General features: G+C 35.8%; 1 protein-coding gene across 1 annotated transcript in view; it reads left to right on the forward strand.

The window, feature by feature from the left end:
- LOC115442681 (TWiK family of potassium channels protein 12) overlaps positions 1-22,321 on the forward strand; it is a 214,556-nt gene that overhangs the window by 171,892 nt on the left and 20,343 nt on the right. The gene's annotated exons all lie outside the window — the stretch shown is intronic.

The raw sequence follows: 22,321 nt of genomic DNA on the forward strand, positions 1-22,321 counted from the left end.
TGGAAATCTCTTTGTACTATTATAAATTGTGTGTCATATAATAGATTCCAAATAAATAAAATTTTGCATAACATAAAATACTTGTGTATAGTAAAAATCTAATTTATTATGTATAGTTTTTTTTTTTTTACAATTTAGTTCGATAATATTGATAAATTTCTTAAATTTGTGAATTGATTTTTCCAAATTGTACTGAAGTATTTGATGTTTTAATTCTACACAGTTTTTCAAGCTGCATACAATTCAGGTATATACATAAATTATTTTTAGTCAAATAGTGTACAAACAAGCAAATAAAATCTATTCTGTCCATGTCCGATTTACAAATTGGATCTCTCAGTCAGTGTGTTAGTTTGCACTGTACGTTTATTCTGATTTGCCGGCATTTTGTAACAATAAAAGTATTGTTTTTTCAAAAAAGATACAGTTTTATGATGCAATAATATTGCCTCTAATGATTGATTCCTTCCTAGGCGAATTCTTTATCCGAATTTTGGCTTCAGCGGCTAATCTCAACGGAGACCAGTCAAGTACACGGGAGTTATTATAGTGCATAAGTGTATGCGCAATACACAGTGCACTCTCTGTTCCTTCACTCTCATAATCCGGTGAAACGGCAATCTGACATGACTGGAGAGAGATCAGTCGCGGACCAACGGCTTTACGTGCTTTCCGAGGCACGGGGGTATCACATCACCAACTGATTGTGAGCTGCGACTGAGTCGTTTTTAAGATGAAAAAGTCGCAATGATTTTTTGCCCTGACCCGGGATTCGAACCCAGGATTTCAGCGTAGTTGTAATGTGTACAATGGGGTCTCACACCGCCAACTTCCTGACTTTGAACTGCTACTGAGTCATTTTAAAATGAAAAAGTTGCAGTTATTTTTTGGCCTGACCCAGGATACAAACCCAGGATCTCAGCGTACTTATAATGTGTACAATTACAACTAAGTCTCAGAGGCAGTCAAGTCCTCTAACAACATATTTTCATACGATGTTCTGCCGTTATAGCTTTGTTGTAGATTTGCAGTAACAATATTAAAATAAGCTTTGCGGTAACCTAAAACATTATCAATGTGCCAGTTTTCATCCAAATATGTTAGGCGGTTTAAGAGTTTACTCCTAAGAAACACCCAAAAACATATTTTTAAACTTTTTCTTTTATAATATTAGTATGAAGCAGTGGCGAAGCGTCCATACAAGCCGATTCCCACCGGCTTCCCTTTTAGGTTTTCGGTAATACTAAACAAAATATTTAATAGGCAAATATAAATTTACAACATACCAGACAGTGGACAATAATTATAATAGCTTAACTTATTAATTAATGATCACTTAATAATGACATCTATCGGCGAATGCCCATTGTTTGTTAATTTAATCGATATCGATTACCTATTTTAAATAACGTTAGATGGCGCACTTAGTATTTAGTTCCCCAGAAATTCCGCTACCAAAGTGAAATTGTGACGCCACTGGCGCAAGGTAACCCGCTGTCAAGCGGCTTAATGTCGTAGTATGTTTTTAAATATAGATGGCAGCACTTTGTATGACTTTCTATGCCAGTGTTTGTCGGAATCGCGCGGAAGATGTGGGCAAAGGTAACACTAGCAGTTTCGGCTTCACGTTAACCGACTTTGTATAGTTGTCACTTTTACGTCCATTAAACGTCATAATTTATTATGCTACTAAGTTGCGGTGTTTGTAAATTGTCATATTCATTTTTTTTTTGATAGTTTTGTGATATTAAGTAACCAGCGCTTTGTTTATTTAGAAACTACAAGTAAATGTGTATTATAATGGAATTAACTACCTGTGATCAGTTTAATGTCTACCTTTACGTAAGTATATTATTAGTCTGTAATTTCACATATTAGTATTTAGATGGTTAAATATTAAAAGTAGATCTGAAAGTTTTTGATTTTAGACACAGAATGTGTGTTAGTTAGTTACTGAATTTAAAACGATAGAAGCAAAAGTTAACGAATAACCTTTCTTTATTATTTTAATTGATAATTATATACGTTTATCATGAAAGTATCTTTAAACTGTTGGTCTGCTTGACGATCGTGATACCTATTTCTATATGGGGTAATTACATTTAAAGTTTTATTTTGAAAAAAAATAACAGATATTTATTTGGAGGTAGTGTGGTTATAATTTTAATACTTACTTTTGTTGCTTTTATAACAAATTAATAGGTAAGTACTTATGTTTGTGATTAATGGAAGGAGAATTATCTACATTTATTGTTCGATTTTATAAATTTTTCAATTATTTACGCATAATAGGTAATTTAGTAGGTATGTCAAAGTTAGACGATTTCGAAGCAAGACTAATGCGTTGTCTTAGTTTTTGTTTTCCCATAAATTGCTCCCGATATCTTAACTGACGCCAAATATTTCACACCGGGTTACCTTTTGAAAAATTTCACCCTTCGCCACTGGTATGAAGGTAGGATATCAGCAATATGTTGTATTACAACAAGTTTATTATGAGAAAGTAGGTACAATAACAGAAGGTAGTAGATAAGATATCAGCAATTTGATAGATACAAGTATTAGTATTACAACAATTTTATTATTTGAAAGCAAGTACTATGAGGGTACATTTTGTTATATATTTGCAGAGTAATTTTTTTTAAAACGCCATAATTTTAATTAGTTTTTGGAAAGCGTAGAGGTATCAAGCTAAAATTTATATCAAATACCCAAAGATTTATTTACTACACAATAATATGAATGCCAGGGCCTATATTTTTATTAACATTTTCTTAAAAATATATTTTGTCCAAAACTACTATTTACGTATAAAAAATATTTTCCGAACGATCCGTTCGTATGTCAAAGAGATCTCTCAAGACGAAGTTGTGTCTAGTGTTTCAAAACTTTACTTCTACTACGTTTTGATTTCACGGTGATCAGAAAACTTCTTGCGGTATCTTTTATTTCGTTTCCGGTTTTTAATCTTTGGGGAATATTTCGTATTTTCATCTATATTTGCTTTAAAACAACCCATTTCCCAGCAGTGGTGATAGCCTAGTTGGGATTTTAATCTACATTTGCTTTAAAACTATCTTTTTCTTAGAAGCGATAGCCTAGTTAGGAATGGAACGGTCTACCGAACCGAAGGCCGCAAGTTCACAACCCAAAGCACACACCTCTGATATTTCAAAGTTATGGGAGTATTGTTCAATTATCACTGACTTTATTAGCTATATATTTTCATTTATTATTACTATAAAGAACATTTAACTATGTACCTAACAAATAATGGCTTAGCTTATTAGGCTAGTAGTAGCTATAGGTATAATCGGCTGGTGATTAAAAAATAAAACCTGAGCTATAAGTTCCAGGAACCTTCCATAGTAAAGCGGTATGTAGTCTCTTAATTCACCCTAGGCCTGCGTGGTGGACTAATTCCTAAACCTTCTCAATAGTAAACGGGGCCCGAGCTCAGTAGTGGACAGTATATATAATATAGGCCCATACCCCCCTGAGGCAATTCCTGTGCGCTCGGTCTCCACACCGAATGCACGCCCACGGGGGGACATTATGTCGCGGACCTAGGCACACTATAGGTGATGCCTACACCCCCATGGTTGCAAGTTCACATGGGGGGTCTGACAGGGACTCGTAGAACAGTTCGCCTCCCTTTCCTCTCCGCCCATCCTAGTACTTCCTTCCTTCCCCCACACTCCTCTCCCATTCTTCCTTTTCCCCTTTTTCTCCTGGCCCCCGCAGTTGTTAAGCCGGGGGGAACCGGTATACCGTTCGCGGGTTCCTCCCGGTGTTGATTGCGGGATCAGCCGCTTAAAAAAAAATATAGGCCCATATGGCAAGAAATATAACAAAAGATGAAAAAATGCCCTTGTCCTGGATAGGGGGACCGGAAAAAATAATATATAGTAATATTATTATTTACTAGCTATGCACGATCACTCGCCATGGTAAATAATTAACCGGGATAAAAAGCCTATAGTACTCCGAAGCAATCTAGCTTTCTATAGTGAATACATTTTTTTAATCGATTTAGTAGTTCCTGAGATTAGTGTTCAAACAAATTCTTCAGCTTTATATAAATGTATAGATATATTCGTTTTCAAATCCTTATTCCTTTTTAGGGCTAGACAATGTATTTCAGATTTTGATATTATAGGTAAATACCTATAATATATATATTATATTATATTTGTGTATAATTCATTGTAATTATACAATGAATTATACTATTTATTTTCCAATTAACCCAAGATATATTTTTTAATTAACTTGTTAATAATTTCAGTTTTATATTTAAATACTGTTCACTTGCAGTCCTGTGTTGGGTCTCAAATATATCCGATTGGATTGAAGACATCCATCCACAATTTAGCAGAGCTACCTCGCTTAAATCGCGGAGACGAGGCGAATCACAAAAAGGCACTAATCTCATTCACCTTGAACGTTACTTTCCGGATTACATGGCTGTGGGGAAAATGGGACTATATTGCAAGGTTATATGGTATCTATTTTAACAATCTATTTTATACTGGTGGTAGGTCTCTCAAATTTGAAGCCTGCCTGGATAGGTAGGTACCAACGCTATGTCTTTGCCGCCAAGCAACAGTGTATAGTCACTGGTGTGATCCAGTTTGAAGGACATTATAGCCAGTGTAATTACTGGATATATGAGACTTAACATCTCATGTTTCAGGATGGCGAGTGCAGTGGAATACCAAACAATACTTTGTAGTTCAAGGTGTTAGATAGTGTTTCTACTATATATGAGCGGTCATACCGCTTACTATCAGGTGAACGGAATGCTCGTCTCGTCATTCAGAGCAATAAAAAAAAAACTTCCATTTATTTTACAAATTTTAATAAACAAGCATGAAGATTTTTTGGCTTTATGACACCATATAACCAGAAAATTATTTGGAAACAGTAAATACTCAATAGCGAGTTATTTGATTTGTACGATGTTACACATGGTACGGTATTACCCCAACGCACCTTATATTGCCATTAAGTACCGAAGATTCATTTAAATTACCATAAAAACTGGGTATTCACCAAATAACCACATATTTTTAATAGCACGTACTTTTTATGGGCACCAGAGCGGAATAAGCGACGCTTTTGGATGTTTTTATTATTTCATTTCGCAATCGTAATATTTTTTTTGGATATAAACAGGCTTTGTGTGGATTCAAAACGATATGAATTCGCCATAAAAACATCCTTATGATGTTTTTGTGTGTGAGTTGTATTGGTTATTGCGATTAAGGATTGTTCACTTTAATCTATCGCCCTATAAGTTTGGTAGTTTACTTGAGTTGTGAATCGTTAGATTTGGGTTTTGATTCACAGGCGGAGCGAGCGAAATGTGTGAGACTTTTTTAGAATTGTAAAACTCATTAAAAAGTCTCCCCGGCTAGGAGATCGAACTCTGAAAAATAATCTACAGCTATAGTTTGCTTACTTGAACTTGTATAATAATAATAATTACCAACCCTATATTATATACTGCCCACATCTAAACACGAATATCCTCTACTACTAAGAGGGTTTAGGACTCAGACCTCCACGCAGCTTTAGTTTCTAGACTACTTACCAAGATTCTTAAGGAGAATTCTCAGGTATGTAAGTTTATTCACATTATTTTCCTTCACTATTAAAGCGAACAATAATTGATAATACGCACGTAACTTCGAGAAGTCAGAGGTGTGCCGTAGGTTTTGATCTTGAGGGCATTCGTTTCGGTAAACAGTTCCATTATTAATTTTTTTTATACGTGCATGGCCATATGACCCCTTTGCATCTGATGGTAAGTGGAGTCAAAAGAATGGCGACTGATGAGAGATGATTACCCCTCGGTAGTCGACACAATTATGCCGGCATATTGGAACCGGATATACTCAGGTTGATCTCGGAACGCGACACACTTACGGGGGCCGGTATGGCGGGTTTTAACACCTTGTGTTCGGTGGTCGTTCTCCGGGCGGATACTAAATATATCCTACCACCAGAATATTAGACTATCGTGGACTCACTGGATTTATAATGCTAGTTACTAAGACGGAAGTTATATCCATCTTTTACCTTCATCTAGTGGATGTTAAACGTAGGCCGTTTTTATGACGTCACTCTCCACAAGTGCTCGAGCCACTTTAACCATAATAAAATGACAGTAACTAACTCGAGGATCCTTAGGAAGCTTGGCTTTTAGTGGTACTGTCGCCTAAAATGTCATGGTTTATGGCCTACTTGAAATAGTTTCAGGAAAAGTATTCTTCATTAAAGAATCTTTGTACATAGTTACTTGTTAATGTAGTTATGTAGGTATGTCTATTTTGGCACTTCATTTTACGAAATTAATCGTATTTAATATTGATAAAATGTATGTACGGCATTAGCCTATTTGGGAGTGCAACGGACTGCCGAGACGCGCAAAGGCCCGAACCTTTAACTTTTCTAAAGTTATATGTATAAACTTTTTGAATTATCGCTTGCTTCTGGTGAAGAAAACATCGTTAGAAAACTTGCAAACCTGAGAAATTCTCTAAGAATTTTGGGTATTGGGTAAAATTGTGAAGTATGCCAATCCGCTCTTGGCCAGCGTTGTGGACTAAGGCCCTTGCCCAGCAGTGGGACAGTATATAATACAGGCACGATATTATATTTTACCATATATATATGATGAAATTGGTTAATTAATATTAAGAATTACCTAGTACATTAGCGTACTTAAACAGTTATTTTTAAAAAAACCTAATTAATTCTCATTACCCGTATTCATTTTGAGTTGTAACCTAAACTATTTTTTTGAATGATTGAACAACGATATGAACATATGGAAATGTTTCTTTAACAGTAGTAATCCCAACCAGCATAATTGTATTGAATTGCAATCCCAGGTCATTGTGGCGAATCTTGCTTTCCGCCTCTTTAAAATTTTGTATCCAATAATAATACTAACTACAATACCTTTTGGCTATGCACTACCGTTTAGGTACTAATAAAGCGCTACCTATCTACTAAAACTATTTCTAATTATTAAAAAGCAATTCCAGAACACGCAATAACAATCTAACTTCAAACATTTATCACTAACATTAATTTAAAACGAAATTCCGGCACGTATTGAGCTCATTTGTAAAAGAAACGCGATACAATAGCGAATGTGTTGGCTGAGTGAACTGCTGTCGCGAAAGAAAATGATATTGCATTATAGTTTGGAGGGAGGGAGACCTTTATTCCCACACAATGCGGGCCATTGTGATGCGACAGATACTAATTTCAAATGTTGTTTTGTACACAAACGTAAAGTTATGAAAGGACAAAATATGGCGTCTGTTCGGTCGATTCATCACCTCGTGTATTTTGGTAAGGCAGAATGGAATAATGGTAAGTTATTTTTGATGTCAGGTGACATGAAGGGTATTTTTTATCTGTGAGATATGACGCTGTGGCAGTACAATGTATACCGCCATCTCGTCAACAACACTGGTACTGCAAGATGAATATTGACAATTGGGATATAATGCTCTATAATTACACTAGATGGCGATAGACGATTCTGATTTGCTATAGAATTTGCGCGGTATATATTAGTATTTAAACCGACGTTTCCTATTCGGAGGTAGTCCTCCGAATAGGAAACGTCGGAGGGGCCGTGGTCAGTCAAGCGCAACATCTGCCTGACTGGAAATCTTTCCCTTCCATAAAGGAAGCAACCGTCTGTTCCTCTACAATGCGCGCAACTTACACGCCGCTACAATTCCACTGCTCCTGATGATAATGGTAGTTCTAGAAATAAGTAAGAGACATTAATAAACATCCTAAATGTCATCGTAGTTATAGCGGCGTTGTCTACTTACTTTCTTTGTTTATTGTTTTGAATGACGAGACGAGCTTCCTGTTCGCCTAATGGTAAGCGATACGACTGCCCACAAACAGTAGAAACATCATCCAACATTTTGATTTATAAAGTATTGTTCGGTATTCCACTGCGCTCTCCATCATAAAAAATAAGATGTTAAGTCTTATTATGTCTAGTAGTTACATTGGCTACAATGTCGTTCAAACCGGTACACAACCGTGGCTACACACTGCTACCTGGCGGCAGAAATAGACATTGCGGTGGTACCTGTCCAGGCGGACTCTCGCATATGATAGACCTACCACCTGTTTTACATATCAATTAAAATGTCAGTATGATAGAAAGAAACAGGGGCCAATCTCTACACTCTTTCATAGTTCAAAATTTATTTACATATATAATAGTATTTTGCAGAACACGTTAGCTTTTTCATAGGATTACGCTAACAATTTCAATACAAAATAATAAGTACAAATCCTAAAATAAACTGACAATATAATTAAAACCTTTTGCAAATTGAAAACGCGTAATATGTTATTTTTAAAATCAAACAGACCCTTCCAAGGGTCAAATTAAAAACGAAAATAAAGCGTTTACTCCCTAAATAAAAGGTCCCGTATAATTAAGAACGTAAATAGAACTCGTGGTTCGAGCCTCGGTGCCACAATCATAAAAGCAAATAAAAAAACAATAAATCACAATATAACAGTGAAAAATGCTTGTGTCCTACCGAAACTGCAGCCGAAACGAGAATTTTTATTAAAAATAAATGAACTCATATAATTATTGTTTTATATTTTCAAGTATATTTCTGTTTTTGTTTTGTGTAAAATGTAGTGAATATTATTAATTAAATAGTTCAATTCACAGACATATTATATTACATATTCACAATATTCGTGCTATTAAAATTATGTTGAATCGGTAAAACCATTGCATTAATGTTTTAGTCACTGACACATACATTAAAGTAAAATAAATATGCCATGAATACTTTTATAAAATACAGAATCCACTTCAGATAAAGCTAGCGCGTTGTTTAATATATTTATGTATTATAATATCAACCCTGTATTAAATACTCGCCCACTGCTAAGCACGGGCCTCCTCTACTACTGAGAGGGATTAGGCCTTAGTCCACCACGCTGGCCTAGTGCGGATTGGTAGACTTCACACACCTTCGAAATTTCTATAAAGAACTTCTCAGATGTGCAGGTTTCCTCAAAATGTTTTCCTTCACCGTTAAAGCGAACGATTAATTCACAAAGAATACACACATGATTTTTTTGAAAAGTCAGAGGTGTGTGCCCTTGGGATTTGAACCTGCGGTCATTCGTCTTGGCAGTCCGTTCCACACCCAACTAGGCTATCGCCGCTTATAGTATGTATTAGTGAGATTCGTATTTTCATTAATAAGATAACTTTGTTAGCATTATATCGATAAGGTTACGATGGGACTGACATTGCATATTTGGATAAAAGATCCTAAATAAAAATATAATAAAAAAAAATTGTCGGCCAATGTCAGTACGAATTATTACGCCGCTCTCCTCGGTCGACATATGGACTACATTGGACTACCACCAGGCCCATTAATAGTTTACTATTAATGATAATAATTACCAACGAATACCTCTAAGTACCCTTTACCGGCGAACATGTATGATGATAACTATGAATGTAGAAGTAGGGAAATGAGTATGTCAAGATCGTGGCATGTGGTACTTGATAGTTTCAGCCTACCTTTTTGATGTAAGGGCGTGACCGTGTGTATAATTATGTAATATCAGCGTTGCTTTATTCTACCCACTGCTGAGCACTGGCTTCCTGTACTACTGAGAGGGATTGAGTCGAGCAAGCAGGTCTAATGCGAATTCACAGACTTCCCATACGCTCAAACTTCTAATAGAGAATTGCTCAGGTATGCAGATTTCCTCACGATGTTTTCATTCACCATAAGCAAGCGATAATTTACAAAGAATACACACATAACTTTAAAAAAGGCAGAAGTACCCAAACGTACGCAGTCTGGGTTTTGAACCAGGACATTAGTCGCAGCACACCATACCATTACCAACCAGGCTATCACCGCTTATCTCGAATATGTAATTACTCAATGCAATACCTAAAAAAATATGTAAATATCGTATCCGATTAGTGTACGGTAATTTAAAACAAAATGGTAACACTAATGACATTAGTCAGGAAGTTTTAAGTTACCATCCTGAAGAATAAAGTTCCAGAACTTTCCACAACACCTGTTTAAGCGGTGGCTGAACCGAGGTCTGAACTTCCTAAAGACGCTGCCGAGCTAACTACATTAATTAAGTGTAATGAGAAGTACTCGCAAACTTGTCCGTCGATAGGAATCCATCAAACTAAACAGGAGATATCTTTGTTACAATAAAATGGTAACTAAACTAAATTATAGTTATTGAAGAAAAATAATATGGGGCGACTAATACAACAGAAGCCAAAACAAGTTTCTTAGTGAATTTTTATCTGTCAATATGTTTGTATGTTCATCACGCACAAAATACCGCATGGAATTGAATAAAGTTTTTCCTATGTATTTCTAGAGATCTTTGTAAAAATACAGGCTTAATTTTTTCCCGGAAAAGCTTTTTCACATGGGCCGAGCCACGAGCACACTGTATAGGTAGCTATTTATAAATTATTATAAATAAATTGTATAGTATTGGATGAAGTTACCAATTAGCTTTGACTTGCAGATATGATACTGAGTAAATGCAACAATTCATATAAAAAAATGCTAGATTAAAGCCGATTTTTTTATAGTACCACCACAATGTTTTTGGTAATAATACTTCACACCCTTTTTATCTGTAGCCGCGTTTATTATGTAATAATGACATTTATACATGAAATCACAAATTACATCAGATATATATATTGTAACTGTCTTTTCGGACGACCAACACCTCATTCCGCCCCGTGACCATGAAGGCTGCAGTCTTCGAAACGTCGGGAGAAAATTATAACATGAAAAACCACAATAAAATCCGGAAAAATAATTTTATTTCAATGCCTAATATTCGCGTAAACATAAGAAATTATTGTGCAAATCTCATCAGTTTATGAATCACATTGCATTGATATTGTTTAATCTGCAATAAACTATTTTTTTCTCGTTTTTTCTATGATCAACGTACTGTTTCTACTGTTTGCGCTATGACTAAAAATATAGGCTCAATTTTTGCTGCTTATAACTATAAAAAAATATATTTTACTTTCATGCAGGACGTTATACTATTACTAATAAATTTTATATGAAATTCGCTATCGAAAACACGAGTAATCGTAAAATCTCATATGGTTCAACGCGGTTTCAAAACTGATAGCGGTAAATGCAAAGCTTGCAATATTGCAATATTCAAAAAAAGATATAAAACGTTGGCTGAACTCCAAATCGTCTATGTCTGAAACTACGGAATCAGCTGGTCAAAACTTATTTGCAACTGGCATTGCAATCGCAACTGGTGTTTCCAAGACGATTAGTCGATTTTATCTTACATAAATTATTTATTCCGGTGTATGACTTGAACTAGAAATGTATTAGATAATATAAAAAAAATATGACGATCTAGAGACTCTCAAAGGGTTTAGTTCGTTTTTTTTTTCATTTCTTGTTGACTTGTCTTCAAATCCTGTAACAGATTCTCTTGAAGGTACGCTCCCCTTTTTGTTTGTATTCTTTAAGGGGAAAAAAGATCATCGATTAAGCCGTGATAATGAAAGACAACATCAAAAGATCTTTAAGGCATTGTAATGAATATCTTTATAAGAATAAGATAATAATAATATCAGCCCTGTATTTTATATTGTCCTGCTGGGCACGGGCCTGCTCTACTACTGAGAGGGATTAGGCCTTAGTCCACCACGCTGGCCTAGTGCGGATTGGTAGACTACACAAACCCTCAAATTTCTATAGAACTTCTCAGGGAAGCAGGTTTCCTCACGATGTTTCCCTTCACCGTTAAAGCAAGCGATGATTCACAAAGAATACATATATAATTTTATAAAAGTCAGAGGTGTGTGCCCTTGGGATTTGAACCTGCGGACATTCGTCTCGACAGTCTGTTCCAAACCCAACTAGACTATCATCGCTTTTTACTTGGTATTAATTGTTCTGATACTGTACTCGTATACCCAATCTTCATAATATTAATATTATAAGTATGAATGTTCGCAAAAGTGATAGTAAATGCGGAAACCAATGACTGATTTTAAACGCAATTTTGTTTGGACTGACGAAGATCAATTTTGTCCCGAAAAGTTAAAGTGAGACATTTCGTTCCGAGGAAGGAGATGCATATTGGTGTAGCCTCGATATAAATCTCGGGTTTAATAAAAATACGAGACACACATACATAAATATTTCGAAGGTGTGTGAATTCTGCCAACGCGCAACTACGCCGGTGTAGTTGACAAAGACCCTCTCAGGAGTAGACGAGAATCGAGCTTAGCAGTGCGCAATATATAAATACAGGGCTAGCATTATTAAATTATTTAGAATTACAATCAACTTCCAAATTCCAAATCCGAAAAAATCTATATATATAAAAATGAATTGCTGTTCGTTAGTCTCGCTAAAACTCGAGAACGGCTGAACGGATTTATCTTATCTTGGTCTTGAATTATTCGTGGAGGTCTAGGGAAGATTTAAAAGTTGAGAAAAATTCGAATAATTGCCGGGAAAATCCTCAAAACAGCATTTTTCTATTTCCCATACAAACGTTTTCTAAATAAAATGGAGAGTCAATTTGTAATCTATTACCGCTGCATAAAGTTCAAATTCGCGTGCGCGTTGGAGGATCTAATATCGCGTTCTGAAACTCAACAAAAGTGAAAGTGAATCGCGAACGCGACAAAATTGCATAGTCTCAAAATACATAGTACATAAATAGTGGTCGGCTTCGAGAAACTCAATTTTAGCTAACTTCAGTTGTTAATATAATATATAACTCAAAGGTGACTGACAGTGATATATCAAGGAACAGCCCAAACCATTGGACGGATCGGGCTAAGACTTTACATGCATAAAGCTACTATGACGTAGGCATCCCCTAAGAAAGGATTTTGATAAATTCTACCCTTAAGGGGATAAAATAGGGGATGAAAGTTTGTATAAATGTTCTTAGATTTTCGACTGATTGAACTGAAATTATAGATTGGGGATAAAATTAGTTTGAACCTATAAGTACCGGGAAAATATGTAGCAAGACTTTTATCAAACAGTGGAATTTTATCCTGGAAAACACCTTCACGCGGGCGAAGCCGCGAGCAAAAGCTAGTATTTGTATAAAACATTCGTAATAGTCGCGGCCTGTCATTTCTTGAATACAAACCATATTTCCAAATATCAAAAAGACGATTCCCAAACTTAACTTTCCACAGTACAAAGGCGATCCTTTTCCTTTTATAATAGTAACCTAATTCAGACCATTTGAGTACGGATAGTGATAACATTGAGAATTTTATTGAAGATAATCTGTTTATATTGAACGCTCATGTTACTTTTTTTTTATTGCTTTCAATGAGGTGACAAGCTTGCCGTTCGCCTGATGGTAGGTAAGCGATATCACCACCCATAAACAGTAGAAACACCATCCAACACCTTGAATTACAAAGTGTTGTTTAGTATTTACTTGCTTTATGAGATTGAATTAGTTTAAGAATTTACACACGCTCACACACAAATCACGGCTTTATATCTGAAAGATTCAAGATTTAAATTCAGATTCAATTCTTATTCTTCTTGATTCTTGTGGGGGGAGGGGGGTGCAATCGTATAGGAATTAAAATTTTATTTTTTACCTGTTTTGTGAGTATATGAATGAATTCCTCTAAACATGAATTAAAAAAATATATTGTATTTTTTCTCTGTATCATACACTGTATTTTATACCTTAAACTGATTTTGAAAGAGCAACATCAGAGTTTTTTCCCCATTGGGTGGCATATTCAAGATTAATCTTATATTGTGGATGTCTCTAGGCGGTGGAGATCAATTCAAATCAAGAGGATCAACAGAATTACCTTATAAAGATCAGTTGTTAAAGGCAACTTTTTCTTAATGTATATAAATAGGTACGTATCCAAATTCTACAGGGATATTGGAAGACCTTGCATTATTGGACGGAATCTTTATAACAAAACCCGGCCGGTCGGTATTAAGTAATAAAATAACGTTGTAATATCTGAGGATGACGAGACGGTATAACAGTTCAAGTAATCGTGACGTGCAGAATAGGAAGTAACAACATAATAGCTTTATAGGTTTCCAGATGGAACAGTCGCGAAACTTGTGAGGTGTGGATTCGATATCGGAATGAAGTAAGGATTATCGGTATTTGAAAAATTGCATTTTATTGAAATTTGTCCAAAGTTGTAATAGTCATGACAGCAAAATTAGATTAGCAAGTACGTCATGATCTATTAAGCTTCGTAGTAAATAAACACAAGCAACTATTATTAAGAACTTAAAAAAAAAACATAAATTGCATATAACCTTTTATCAAAATTTAAAATCAACTTCGCACTGGTGGTTTTATTAATTTAACATCTTTCTTCTACAAAACGGATAACGCACGAACCACTTTATATTCCACATTGAACAAACATTTTAACCGGTACAAATGGGCTAACGTATGCATCGAAGATCATGGATCGGACGCCAGTCGGTAATAACACACCAGACGGGTCGATTAGGGTGCATTTATGCAAAACCACATCTATGCGAGGTTGACGTCGGATTATTGAGACAGCAGCTAGCGTTATACATTTGGAATTTCAATGAACGGTCAAAGTGGATTTGTTACCGAACTATTAGTAGTTATGGTTACTATCTAAAATCTGTAACAGTGAAAATTTGAAAAGATTCGGAAATTAAAGAAGACATATTTTTGGATTTGCAATATGTGGACTGTATTTTTTTTTAGAAGGCGAAAAGTGGATGCTTTAGTTGCGATTCTGTCTACTCCTTTAGGGAAAATAAGAGTATTTGTGGGAGGGCGCGCGCGCGTTTATGTGTGTGTGTGCGCGTGTGTGCATGTATGTGTGTCTCCGGAATTCTCAGTGTGTTTATATTACTTATAATACAAAACTCTGACTTGACGTTGGTTTTGATTTGTCATAAGTCTCATTCCGCTGACATCAAATGCCGTGCAGTCCACGATCCGATCGTAGTCAAGAGGAAAGGAGGTAATCCATTTACTCCGGACGCCGTGTGAATTTCGTCGCTTTCCGCAAAGGTAGTATTCGCCTGATGTGGTTTGCATAATATGTTGCAAATTATTTTGATAAAATATATCTTATTGAATTCATAGACATTTCAAATTCAAATTTTCAGACATCATCATCGTCTGTAGGATGTCCACTGCTGAATCTGGGTCTTCCCCAAAGATTTGCAAATCTGCCTATTAGAAGCAATTTTCAACAATATATTTTCATTTCTTTTTCAAAATAATTTCCAGACAAAAAGAGGTTAACTAAATAAAAGATTTTTTTTAAATATCCACAAACTGTAGGTACGTAGCTCTATCAGCCTACTTCTATCAACTAGCATTCCAAGCTTTGAAGTATTACTCTTTAAAGACCATTAAAGCCATTATGGTACTTAAAATCTAAGGTGTAAAGGTGGCGAGCGATATTGTGCCATACAAAAATTTAAATCATCAAATTTTTATGGTCAATTCCTTGTATACGGGCATAGAAAAATGAACCTTATGTACCTGTTGGTAAGTGGAGTGGGGTCCAATAAATTGTCGACTGACGAGAAATGATTACCCCTCGACAGATGACACAAATCGGTCAGTTGGAACCGGACATACACAGGCTGGTCCCGGAATGCAACACACTTACGTGGGCCACTATGGCGAGCTTTTACACCTTGTGCACGGTGGTCACTATCCAGGCGGATATTAAATATAACCACCAGCAAAATCACTCAATCATGGAGCATTATTTAGTCGCGCAAAAACCAAGAACCAGTATAAAACCGACAAAGTAGTGGATCAATTACTAACAACCAAAGAACAAACAACATCAGAGCATTCGCGTTTAACAGCCTCCTTTAGAACCTAATGAAACATTTAAGGAGGTGTAAAGTTCTAGCGTACAAAGTAAGGAAAGCAGTTTATAGCCCGGCAATAATACGTAAATTATGTCAGTGCAGCGAATCCAAACGTTCTGGCGCATGCGTCTTCTTTATGACCAGGAAAGTCCATCTAATATCACGAAGGAGATTGCATCGATAAATTTTAACGATAGTTAATTCCGATTTGTATGAATTCTTATGTTCTCTATAATAAGTTTGGATTTTGTAGAGATAGGATATTGATAATATTTAAGTATCGTTTCTTGGATATTATCGAGTTTTGCGACCATTTTCGGAGAATGATGTGCTAAGTTAAGGCGCAACAGACACTTTATCTATTTTATCAGATTTGAGTTAAATTATTTTATATTCATACAAAGAAATAGTCGGAATTATAATCCATAATTAATATTCTACTTTAAGGTTTTGTTTGAACGCACTGATAACTGAAACTTTTGCTATGATTCAAAAAAAATATTGTTAAACGCTCTTTTTATAGTAAACATTATATTAGCAAAATAATTACAGGATACAATGTTAGTTATTTTTTTGACAACTCCCAACCAGAGAGAATAATAGAATAATCGCCGCGTGACATATCTCCTCTTCTACCAATCTGACCACGCAGCCGAATTTTTCCGGAAATGCCCGATGTCATCGACTAGGATAGCGGCGCGTAACAATATTGTACTTATAGGAAGCAGCATCATCCGTATGTCCTATATGTTCTTCATCTCATAGTCGAAGTTCCTTATTTAGGAGTCAGGAGACCGCGAAGAGAGACCTACTTAGTACAAGTAAATCTAAATAAATACGAACGCAGATTTTCAGGTCTACAATTCTAACAGCCATTACAAGCTCTATGGCGGATTAAAGTTCAGCAAAGATTGTATCATATGGCGGAGAATCGTAAACTTTGCACCTAGTAAACTTCAGCGTCGTGCATGATAAAATGTAGCACAAAGTGACTCAATTGTAGCAATTGTATGGTTGGTCTTGTCTTTTCTTAATATGTCCTATGTTTGTTGAATGTACTCGCAGTGCTATGAATAGAGAGTGATAGAGAAGTCTCCCAAAAGTCGTAATAAAATTTTCAGACGATCCATAACCACAACCAATCCATCAGGAATGTACGACTAGAAGAAGAAGAAGAACGTTTGTTGACACGGGTCGGCTTATACAATAACAGCGACTTTTGGGTGAATGCTCTAGACGCTCGCATCCTTTTTTAAACGGGCACTGGAAGGTAACCTCAGCACCTGATGGTAAGTGGAGTAGACTCCTGATAGTGTCGAACGGCGAGAAATGATTACCCCTCGTCAATCGAAACAATTATCCCGATCTATTTGAAATTGAAGCGGCGATAGCCTAGTTGGTTGTGGAACGGACTGCCGAGACGAATGTCCGCAGGTTCAAATCCCAAGGGCACACACCTCTGATTTTTCTAAAAAATTATGTGTGTATTCTTTGTGAATTATCGCTTGCTTTAACGGTGAAGGAAAACATCGTGAGGAAACCTGCATACCTGAGAAGTTCTCTATAGGAATTTCGAGGGTGTGTGAAGTCTACCAATCCGCACTAGGCCAGCGTGGTGGACTAAGGCCTAATCCCTCTCAGTAGTAGAGGAGGCCCGTGCTCAGCAGTGGGCAAGTATTTAATACAGGGCTGATATTATTATTATTATATATTTGAAATTGTATATACACAGGCTGATCCTTGAAAGCAACTACCTTACAGGGGCATTTAGGCCTCCGTATGAGTGTCACTATCGTGCTTATACAAGTATTCTACCACCAGCAATACAAAGGAAGGACAACAGCAAAGTAACTACATTTTATCTGATATAAACTTCAGTTAGATCTTGAAATTATTTTGCCTATAGTAGTGAGATATAAAGATGGAATATAAGTTGGGTTGCCTGATTGTAAATACAATCACTTGTCCTGTGAAAGCAATTCCTCCGTAGTAGGTCTGTAGGGATAGCACACTGTGGGTTTTAATCCTGCGTGAAAATATCGTTTGCTAAATTAAGAGGAACATAATGTATAATTTTGGACAAAACTGAAATACTTAAAATATGTATTACCTTAACCCACCTTGTAAGTATATAATGTTTTTCAAGTGCCCATATTATTTCTGTTTTACCAGATAGAATATAATCTAACACTATGTAAGATATGTGTTCGAATGAAACATTTAGAAGTTATCTCCTGCATGATGTATGTGTACACGCGCGGGCAATAAATTGCATCTACTGACACGTTGCATGTCCCTACTTTTATTACCACTAAACTGGTGAACGGCGCCGTGAAAAATGAATATCCTTACAATGTATAACTGTAATATGGAACATTTTTGAATTTTAAATGTGTTATAAATATAAACTTCTTGGGTGGCAACATATTTATATCCTTTTTCTGTACTTTTTTTTTTTTTAAGTTCGAGAGTGCTTCAATTACATCCGGCAATGTAATCATTGGCGCGTTTCTGGATCGGAGATCAGTCAAGTATGCAGGAGATATTATAGTGCACAAGTGTATGCGCAATACATAGGTGCACTCTCTGTTCCTGTACTCTCGTAGTCCGGTGAAACGGCAATCCGACATGACCGGAGAAAGATCAGGCGCACGATCAACGCGTTTACGCGCTTTCCGAGACACGAGGGTATCACACCGGCAACTTCTCGACTCCGAGCGGCGACTGAGCAATTTTTATGATTGAAAAACCAATAATGATGCTTTATATTATGATTGTTGAAGAATGATATGTTATGTTTACGCGAATGTTAGACATTAAAATTCAACTATTTTTCTGATTTTATTGCGGTTTTTATATTATAATTTTGTACCGACGTTTCGAAGACTTTGCAACCTTCGTGGTCACGGGGCGGACTGAGCTGTTGTTCATCCGTCACTATTATATGTGGCTCGACCCCTAATTCGAACCCAGAACCTCAGCGCGTTAGTCATATTCGTACCGTGTACGCATTACACGCCACCAGTCACTGGTATAGGATAGGTATAACTTAGAAGGCAGTGAAGCAAAAGATAATACACACACATCCATCCTCATAATGAGAATGTATATTTGAACATAAATTCACCTACCATCAAGCAGTCAACGCCATTAATCTTACTTAACGGCTGTGTAGCGAGATTAAACATTTGTAATACCTAGTACTATTTACCATTGAAATTTCCATAGAACGTAACTTTGGAGACGAAGAACGCGATAAAATGACTTCAAAATATCTTAACATACAGCCCTTATAACATCCTACCGCTGGGTCCGGTCTTCTACTACTTCAAGGATTTAGCCCTATCTACCTTAGCATGGGATGGCAGATTTCACATAATATATAAAAAATATATAAATACCTTCAAAAGAAACTGCTGAACGGATTTGGATATTTGGCACATCGACAATGTTCTGGATAACTAAAGCCGCTTTATAATTCAGAAAAGAACAGTAAACTTTTATTATGAGGAAAGTCTTTAATATCATCCCAAATCATAAAGCAATGGAAATATTTCTTTAATCCTTTATACATATAAGATATAGTCTTCAGTGATTCGACACATTAAAACATAATTGAGTTTCTCTGTAAGAAAATAGTTATTGTGTTAACTTTACGTATATAATACACATAAATTAAAATATTTAGTACTAAAACTTTACCTGTAAGAAAAGAAACGATATTTAATGTTATGAATCACAATGTTGATTCCAAAATCACCATTACAGTAATTAGCTTTCTATATAACAAAATAAATTTTCCCTTGACAGCTAGATGCCATAGATTATGATTCATAAAGAATTAGGAAATCAATAGTATCATCGATCTATGTTCGAACTATATGAGGGAATATCTAAATGAAAGAAAATTATACTTTTCTTTTCATACATTTTAAAAACTATTGTTTTTTATCAACAAAGTAACTTATCCTCTGAGCATGTCCAGATTCCTTTATAAGACCCTGTATTGCGATAAAACGTAGCAACTCTCCTGAGGCACATTTGGGGAGAGGCCAATAGCAGTTCAGTTCCTTTGAAAGTAGAAAGTAAAATGTTTAAAACTCTTCTATGTTAGAGGGCATTTTTGAACATACGTATTCCATTAAACCTTGACATTAATAGAATGAAAAGGCCTTTCAATTAAAATTGAAAGCGAGTAGGCTTATCACAATTATATTTATTAATGTATTAAAATAATAATTTAAATTTAGAATCAAGTTCAAAATGATTCTAGCTATTTGTGAAATATACATTAATAATAAACAAAAATATTGCTACATCAAAGGCTGATTAATCAAGGTAATGTGCATGGGGCAGAAAACTCTTCATGTCAATATAACGCTATCATCAAGAAATTAAAACTCATATAAGAGTGGGATAGCGTTGAAAGGCTAGAACGGACTGCCATGACGAATGTCCGTAGGTTCAAAACATAAGGGCACGCACCCCTCACTTTTCTAAAGTGATATGCGTTTTATTTGGATATTATCGCTTGCTTTAACGGTGGAGGAAACTATAGTGAGGGATCTTGCATACCTGGGCCCTTATTCTGTATGATAGTGTAAACGCGTAACGCGGCCGTGTCATGTTATCTTCGAGAAATGTGCGTGGTATTCTGTAAGCCAAATTTCTATAGTCCTAAACATGATGCGTTATGTTACGTGCTTGTTACGCACTGTCAAAATAACGTGCGGTATAGAGAATAAGGCCCCTGAGGAGTTCTCTATAAGAATTTTGAGGGAATGTGAAGTCTGCCAATCCGCACTAGGTCAGAATGAAGGACAAAGGCCTAACCGCTCTCAGTAGTAGAGGAGGCCCGTACCATTGCGCACACACTTGTGCACTATAATATGTCCCGCATACTTGCCTGATTTCCGTTGAATTTGGTTAGAAATTTCAGGTTGATAATTGTTATTTATTGGTGGTAGGTTTCCCAAATATGAAAGTCCGCCTGAGTTGGTACCACCGCCATGTTTATTTGTGCCTCCAAGCAGTCACTATTGTATTCCAGTTTGAAAGACATTGTAGCCAGTGTAACTACTGGACATAATAAGACTCAACATCTCATGACACAGGCGAACGGCAAGCACGTCGCGTCATTACGCATTGCATTCAACGCAATAAAAACATTGAAAATCATCATCAATCTTGTGTTAAACATAAAAAGAAATCACACCTACATTTATTAATCCTCCAAATACAGTTTCATTTCAACCGCGTTTCATTACCGCATTTTATGTATAAGCTCGAATTAAGGGGCCGGCAGAATGCATCATGACATAATAAGAGACCGTCGTAAACTCGCCTTGAGCTGTTGGTGTTGGAGTCTCGTAAATGTAAGCCGCTGTTATGTTAAACGTTTATTGTTCTTTATTGTTAGGTATTTGAATAAACAGTTTGGCTAAACATTTGTATAAATCATGATGTTTTAGTAATGTTTCGAAGCGTTCGTATCTTACAACCAGGGTAACTATGTCTAAATCCTCATTAAGAATTGAAGTATATTTAGTCCATTGAAAAGTTACATTTGGGGTTGCGTTTTTTAGAGGACGCAATTTTATTTTTTAGAAGTGTAGGGGGGGTCAGTGTAAAGCTACAGCCAAGTTTGTGGGGTCGCCACCCTTGTCCCACGGCCGCCATCTTGGGTTGAAATGGTTTTTACGATGTATCTCTTAAACTATTTATCTAACAAAAAATTATAAACATTTTTGTTGCAAATTAAATTCTCTACAACTTTGGTCCAGTAACTTTTGTCGTAGAACTATAAATAAAAAAGTTATAAGCAAAAATGTTAAGCAATTGCTTCATCTGTCCCAAAGCGATTCAGGATCCAGTAATTCGCGTACAAGCCGACAACCGCGGGTTTGTGTTGTACGTATTATGAACCTTATAAACACACGTTCTGTTGAGGTTGCAATGGACATTGCTTAAGATTGAATTTCTTAACATTTTAGCTTATAACTTTTTTATTTTTAGTTGTACGAGAAAAGTTACTAGACCAAAGTTGTAGAGAATTTAATTTGCAACAAAAATGTTTATAATTTTTTTGTCAGATAAATAGTTTAAGAGATACATCGTAAAACCATTTCAAACCAAGATGGCGGCCGTGGGACAAGGGTGGCGACCCCACAAACTTGGTTTTAGCTTAACACTGACCCCCCCTACACTTCTAAAAAATAAAATTGCGTCCTCTAAAAAACGCAAGGTAAGGCCTAAAAAATGTAACATTTCAATGGACTAATTGAAAATGTTATTTCTAGCAATAATTGGGTACATGCTGGTCTAATGAGGTTAAACGTCACTGAAAATAATGAGAAATTATG

Source organism: Manduca sexta, chromosome 9 (genome assembly GCF_014839805.1).
Source record: "Manduca sexta isolate Smith_Timp_Sample1 chromosome 9, JHU_Msex_v1.0, whole genome shotgun sequence".
NCBI classification, from domain to species: domain Eukaryota; kingdom Metazoa; phylum Arthropoda; class Insecta; order Lepidoptera; family Sphingidae; genus Manduca; species Manduca sexta.